At 37.7% G+C, this 6,991-nt stretch overlaps 1 non-coding gene across 1 annotated transcript; it reads left to right on the top strand.

Annotated features, from left to right (window-relative positions):
- The first annotated feature begins 6,662 nt into the window (after nt 1-6,662).
- Nucleotides 6,663-6,734, top strand: TRNAC-GCA (transfer RNA cysteine (anticodon GCA)). Its single transcript has one exon. It is a non-coding gene; the product is annotated as a tRNA-Cys (tRNA).
- The last annotated feature ends 257 nt before the right edge of the window (nt 6,735-6,991 follow it).

Here is a 6,991-nt window from a genome sequence, read left to right as displayed (position 1 = left end):
AAAAAGTATTAAAAGTGGAGGTCATTATACAAAAGTGACTCCAAATGGCTTCTTAGTCTAAGAGATATAATTAGGTGCTTCCCAAAAGAAAGTGACATAGGAAATTAATCTCCATGGAATTGGTAACCTTTCTGAAATTAGTGGTTTTTCAGTTCTTATATTTGATTATATAATCTGGAAACCTTCAAATAGATCAGCAAATCCATAGGCCCTACTGATAGCTGCTTGAACAACCAAGCAGAGGAAGGGAACATTAGAATTATTAAAAAAAAAAAAAAAATTCAATATTGATTTTACCATCAGGATTTCAAGGCAGTTTTGAAACTTGAGAACTTTCCTGCACATTTCAACTGTACTAGTCAAAAACTATGATTGAAAAGGAGTGATGTGAAATAGGGACAGGTAGGGATGAAGAGGGAAGTGTGAGAACGGGCAATGCATTAGTGCCACATGTGAAATGTTCAGAAAAGAAAGAGATCAATTAGCTTAAAAGGTTTGAAACCTATTTTGACATAGTTTTAAAGACAAAAGAAAAATCATCCTGCAGAAATGTAGTTCACTGTTGAGAGGAGATGAGTAATGAACAATGAATTCCATCAGTTTTGTAGGCAACATTCCCTCTCCTTCATACAGTACTATCCATTATTAATGAGTACTATTTCTGAGTGGGAAAGAACTGTTTGAAAAACATTAACATAGAGTATTGGATGTGATTGACATTGTCATTTCTTTCATTTTGCTGTTGGCAAGAGGCATCCCTATAGACTTATGTACATCTGGACATTACGAATATCCTTCTTATTATGCACTCTGGGCAGCTGTGATATGGAAATTTTCAGCATTGTATTTTATGGTTTATTTTTCAGCTTTTACATTGTGTTCTGTTTCAAAATGCATAAGTCAAGCCTTTTTGTATGCAATGATCAATCAGAAAAATTATCTCTTTCCTAATCTGACTCTTCTCTAAACTTTAAAAAGAATTTATCTAAATTCTAGAGTTGTGCAAAGACTGTCTGCTAGTCAGGCAGTTATTTAGATCCATATCTATTCATAGTCTTTCTTTTTACCCGCCACTTTTCAAAGCTGATTACATTTTTAATTCTCTTGTTGCAAAAAAAAAAAAAAAAAAAAAGAACTGTAGCTACTACCCACTTGTTCAGTAAGACCACAGTGCTCACCTTCTTACATATCTTTTAATCAACAAAGTTAAAGGTAACAAATTCAGGGATTAGAGATGTAATGAATCCAAGAAAAAAATTAAGCACCACATCCTCTTGACTTTTAAATATGTATGTAACCAAGCTTCTTTTTTTCCTCTCAGCTGCCCTGCTTCTCCCTCCTCACAGCCCATATGTACACCCACACAGAGATCTGTGTTCCTAAGTGTGGCTGACTTACTTCACATGAGCACACCACAAGTAGATCTGTTTCTTTGTACATTAATAGCCTATCAGTAAAGTGGGGACTAAGCATTTTCAGTCAGCGAATGCTGATAGCCTTTAATAGATGAAAGTGCAACAAAACCACCTCCATTCTCTTCTGTGATATTCTGCTGCCAGTTCTGCCAAATGTTTGGAGTGTCCAAAGAATTCATCTTAAAAAAGGTTCCCAAACATATGTTTTATCTCTTGGGATATCAATAAATATAAAGTTTTTTTTAAAAAAAAAGAACGTGGAGGACTCATTCTTTTGTAAAAATAACATGGGGATGTTTTGTTTCAGTACTTTTGAGTCTTCAGTACCAGATGAGCTCTCATAAGACTGATAAGAAACAGAATTTCCAAAGAAAAGCATTATATTTATACGGACTTTTTAAAAAATGATCTTATTTTAAAATATTTTTTCCCTCACAGACTATATAGAGTTATTAGTGTTTTATGGAGCACATTTTGGGAAATTCTGATTTAACTGCATTTCTCCATTAAGCATGCTATTATACTAATGGAACCTACTATAGGGAAAAATGTTTACTTCCTGTCGTTTCCATACAGAGTGTAATATGTTAGTTAAGAATGCTCTGGCTCTGGATTTAACTTCCTGTGTTCAAATACCAGCTCCACTAATTATTTGTTATAGGACCTTGGCCAAGTCTTCTACCCCTTTTCTAACTCAATTTTTTCCACAGCAAAAATGAGGAAAAATAATAGTACATTATATATGAAATAATGTGCATAAAGTGTTCAGCTCTAATAATTGCTACTCACTTTCCCAAAACTTTTGCATCTGAAGTACATCATTTCTCCTATATCAGGATAGCATTTTATGTTTATGTTAAATGGCACAATTTGCTTTATCCTGGATATTCTACATATCGGAGAACTTTCCAGGAATGATTATTGTCATGAGTACCCAAACTGACCTTCAAATTTAATACACAGTTACTTTTAGTAATTGAGTAGGTTGTTTCAGGAATTAGTCCATTCTATTGAAACCATGCAGCCAGACTGCACACTGTACCAGTTAGTATTTGCACAGCATTCTCCAGGGGATGGTGCTTCCCTTCTTCCATTGTTAGTTAAGGCATATGTCAGTCTAATATTAGAAAGGTCAAGCCTATACAGAATGATATCCAGAAGGCCCTTTAAAATCTATTAAAGTCCTATCATGGTAGTATCAATTTATTCAACCTATTTTTATTGCCCACTTATTATGTATAGGTCAATGTTGTAACTAAAATCAGAAAGCCAACTCATAAATGCAAATATTGTTGTTCAGTCGTTAAGTCTTCTGACTGCAGCTCCATGGACTGCAGCACACCAGGTTCCTCTGTCCCTCACTATCTCCTGGAGTTTGCTCAAATTCATGTCCACTGAGATGGTGATCTAACTATCTTTTCCTCTGCAGTCCCCTTCTCCTTTTGCCTTCAATCTTTCCCAGCATCAGGGGCTTTTCCAATGAGTGGCTCTTCGCATCAGGTGGCCCAAGTTCTGAAGCTTCAGCTTCAGCATCAGTCCTTCCAATAAATATTAAAGATTGATTTCCTTTAGGACTGACTGGTTTGAACTTCTTGAAGTCCAAGGGACTCTCAAGAGTCTCTTCCAGCACCACAATTTGAAAGCATTGATTCTTTGGTGCTCAGCCTTCTTTATGGTCCAACTGTCACATCTGTACATGACTACTGGAAAAACCATAGCTTTGACTATATACACCTTTGCTGGCAAAGTGGTGTCTCTGCTTTTTAATATGCTTTCTAGGTTTGCCATAGTTTTCCTTCCAAGGAAGAAAAGTCTTAATTTCATGGCTGCAGTCACCATCCACAGTGATTCTGCAGCCCAAGAAATAAAAGCTGCCACTGCTTCCACGTTTTTTTTTCCTTCAATTTGCCATGAAGTAATGGGACTGAATACCATGATCTTAGTTTTTTAATGTTGAGTTTTAAGCCAGCTTTTTCACTCTCCTCTTTCACTCTTATCAAAAAACTCTTTAGTTCCTCTTCACTTTCTGCCATTAAAGTGGTATCCATCTGCATATCTGAAGTTATTGATATTTCTCCTGGCAATCTTGATTCCAGCTTCATCCAGCCCAGCATTTTGCATGATATACTTTGTGTGTAAGTTAAATAAGCAGGGTGATAATATACAGCCTTGCTGTACTTTTTTCCTCCACTTGGAACATGTCAGTTGTTCCATGTCTGGTTCCCACTGTTTCTTCTTGACTTGCATACAGATTTCTCAGGACACAGGTAAGGTGGTCTAGTGTTCTTATCTCTCTCAATAGTCTACATAGTTTGTTGTGATTCACACAGTCAAAGGCTTTAGTGTAGACAATGAAGGAACTAGATGTTTTTCTGGAATCCCTTTGCTTTCTCTATGATCCAAGGAACATTGGCAATTTGCTCTCTGGTTCCTCTCCTTTTTTTCTACACACAGCTTGTGCATCTGAAATTTCCTGAAGCTTAGCTTGACAGATATTGAGCATAACATTACTAGCTTGTGAAATGAGCAAAACTGTATGGTAAGTCTGAACATTCGTTGGCATTGCCCTTCTTTGAGATTGGGAATGAAAACTGACCTTTTCCAGTCCTGTGGCATATAACCAAGATCATTTCAGAGAGCAATGAGTGATCAAAAGAAAACTAAATGGGTAATTTGATAGAGGATGACAAAGTTGTAAAGAACTTCCGTTTAAGAAATCAAGAGAAGTGATTCTGCACAAGAAACACTTGAACTGGAATATCAGCAACAAGGAGACAAACATTTAAAGAGGTATCATGAAGGAAAAAGCTGCTAAAGCAGGAACGCACCTGGTGTCTGAGAGAAAGAATAAAACCCATAGAGCCTGGATCATAAGAAAATAGGGCAAGAGGACTAGAATGAGATTGGAAAGAAATGATTGCATTTTCATTTAAAAAGATCTCACTAGAAAACAGATGGAAAGGAGGGGTGGGGGCAGAGCATGGAAACAGTGAAATCACTTATGTTGCCAGAGAGCAACATAAATTGGATTAGGATAACAACAAGGAGAAAACAATGAAGTATCAGATTTAGCATAAATTTTAGAAACAAAGTTTACAGAAATGTGAATGAATTGATATGAGATGAAATGGAAGGAATGAACTAGAAATGAGGCTGAGTTTTGACTTGAGAAGCAACTGAATAGTAACAAAATGTCCTAGCCTGAGCAAGACTTGAGAAGTAAGGGACATAATTAAACATTCTAATTTGATCCTAATAATTATACATGACTACAAGGCATCCACATGGAGAAGTGAAGTAGTAGTTGTTCAGCTGCTCAGCTGTCTCCAGTTCTTTGTGATCCTATGGGCTGCAGCATACCTGTCCTTCACCATCTCCCAGAAGTGAACCTGGCAGATGGGAATACAAGTTGGAACTCAGTAAAGAGATTTGAGGTAAAAATATCTGTATTAAAAACTTACTTTAGGCCAGGCACTATGTTGACTGCTAGTAATAAAATGATGAGAAATAGTATATATGTGGTAGGCAAAATTCTAAAAAGGCCATGAAGATCCTTATCCCACAATCTATATATCCTGTATAATCTCCTTCTTTTGAATGTGGTGGTATCTATAAATATGATGGATATAACCCCCAGGAGTCACATACAGATGTGAGAGTTGGACCATAAAGAAGGCTGAATGTCAAAGAATTGATTCTTTCTAATTGTGGTGCTAGAGAAGACTCTTGAGAGTCCTTTGGATGGCAAAGAGATCAAAACAGTTAGTCTGAAAGAAATCAACACTGAGTATTCACTGGAAGGGCTGTTGCTTAAGCTGAAGCGCCAATACTGTGACCACTTGATGCAAAGCTGACTCATTAGAAGAGTGGGAAAGATTGAAGGCAAAAGAGGAGAAAGGTAGCGGAAGAAGAGATAGTTAGATACCATCATCAACTCAATGGACATGAATCTGAGAAAACTCCAGGAGATAGCGAAGGACAGAGTATCCTAGTGTGCTACAGTCCATATGGTCACAAAGAGTCAGGCATGACTTAGTGACTGAACAGCAAAAATAATCACCCTCATGTTATGTTATGTAATACTGCTCAGTTTTTTTTTTGTTTTTTTTTTTTTTAATGAGCCTTACCTAATCAAGGGATTCCAAAAGGGATTGGACCTTTCTTGAAAAGAGGGGGCATTTAAGTTCAGTCAGCATAAGAGAGAATGAAATTATGAGGGCCAGTAGAAGCATATTTATTGCAAAGACTTGAGAGTGACATCTAGGAGCTGGCTGAAAGCTCAGCCTGACCAACAGCCAGTAAGGAAACAGGGACCTTAGCAATGTAATCATACAGAAATAAATTCTGTCAACAAGCTGAGATAACTTGTAAGTGGCCTTAATTGAGCTTCTAGATGAGGGCATATTCTGATGTCACCTTGATTTTAAACCTGAGGAGAACGAACCATGTTGAGCTGGATTCTTGACCAGTGGAAAGAGTGAAAATACATTTACACTTTTATAAGCTGCTATGATCATGGCTTTTAAATCCTCATACATCAGTGGAAAAGTAACAGAATGAATTTTATGTACTTCATGAAGTGTACAGTTTGCCAGAAAAGAAGTAAGCAAGTATAGACCATCAAATTTTAATTTTTAAAGGAAGGCTCTATATCAGTATGAAGATTGGGGCTGAATGGAATGGAAATGTGGACCTTTCATGCCATAATTGATGGATGGAGTAGGTGCTTGGCTAATGAAGTCCAAGTAAGAGATTTTATATTAGTATGCAGAGATGGTGATGGACAGGGAATCCTGGTGTGCTGCAGTCGATGGGGTCGCAAAGAGTCATACACGACTAGGTGACTGAACAGCAACCAAAACAACAACAGCAGAGATTCATCAAAGATGACATATTTAAGAGACACCTTGAGGCAAAAAGGCAATGTTGAAGGGCTAGAACAAAAGAAGATGAGCATATAGATTGTGCCAGCCCTAGTCCACAGTATTGGTCAGTCTCAAGTGTGAGTCATTCTGGGGCAACAGCTGCTATATATAATAACAGGGATATAGGGAAGGAGACCACTTATCCTATCGCCCATTTTTGTTTATGTAATTGCATTATTTATGTCACACTCAAATTACATATTGTCACCATTATTTTATAGTTTTCTTCAATGTCATATAGCATATGTTAAGGCACAAATATAGGAGTAACAAAGCCCAAGCACTCCTGTGAGTAAGTATATCACTATACTATTGCTAGGCTTCCCTGGTGGCTCAGATGGTAAAGCGTCTGCCTGCAATGCAGGAGACCCAGGTTCGATTCCTGGGTCGGGAAGATCCCCTGGAGAAGAAAATGGCAATCCACTCCAGCACTCTTGCCTGGAAAATCCCATGGATGGAGGAGCCTGATAGGCTACAGTCCATGGGATCACAAGGAGTCGGACACGACTGAGCAACTTCACTTTCAACATTGCCCAGGGGATTACCTGGTGGCTCAGAGAGTAAAGAATAAGCATGCAATGCAGGAGACCCAGGTTCGATTCCTGGATCGGAAAGATCCCCTGGAGGAGGAAATGGCAACCCACTCCAGTA

This window comes from Capricornis sumatraensis, chromosome 13 (assembly GCF_032405125.1).
Source record: "Capricornis sumatraensis isolate serow.1 chromosome 13, serow.2, whole genome shotgun sequence".
Lineage (NCBI taxonomy): Eukaryota > Metazoa > Chordata > Mammalia > Artiodactyla > Bovidae > Capricornis > Capricornis sumatraensis.
Note: the sequence above shows the minus strand (reverse complement) of the source record. Positions and strands in the feature narration are given on the sequence as shown.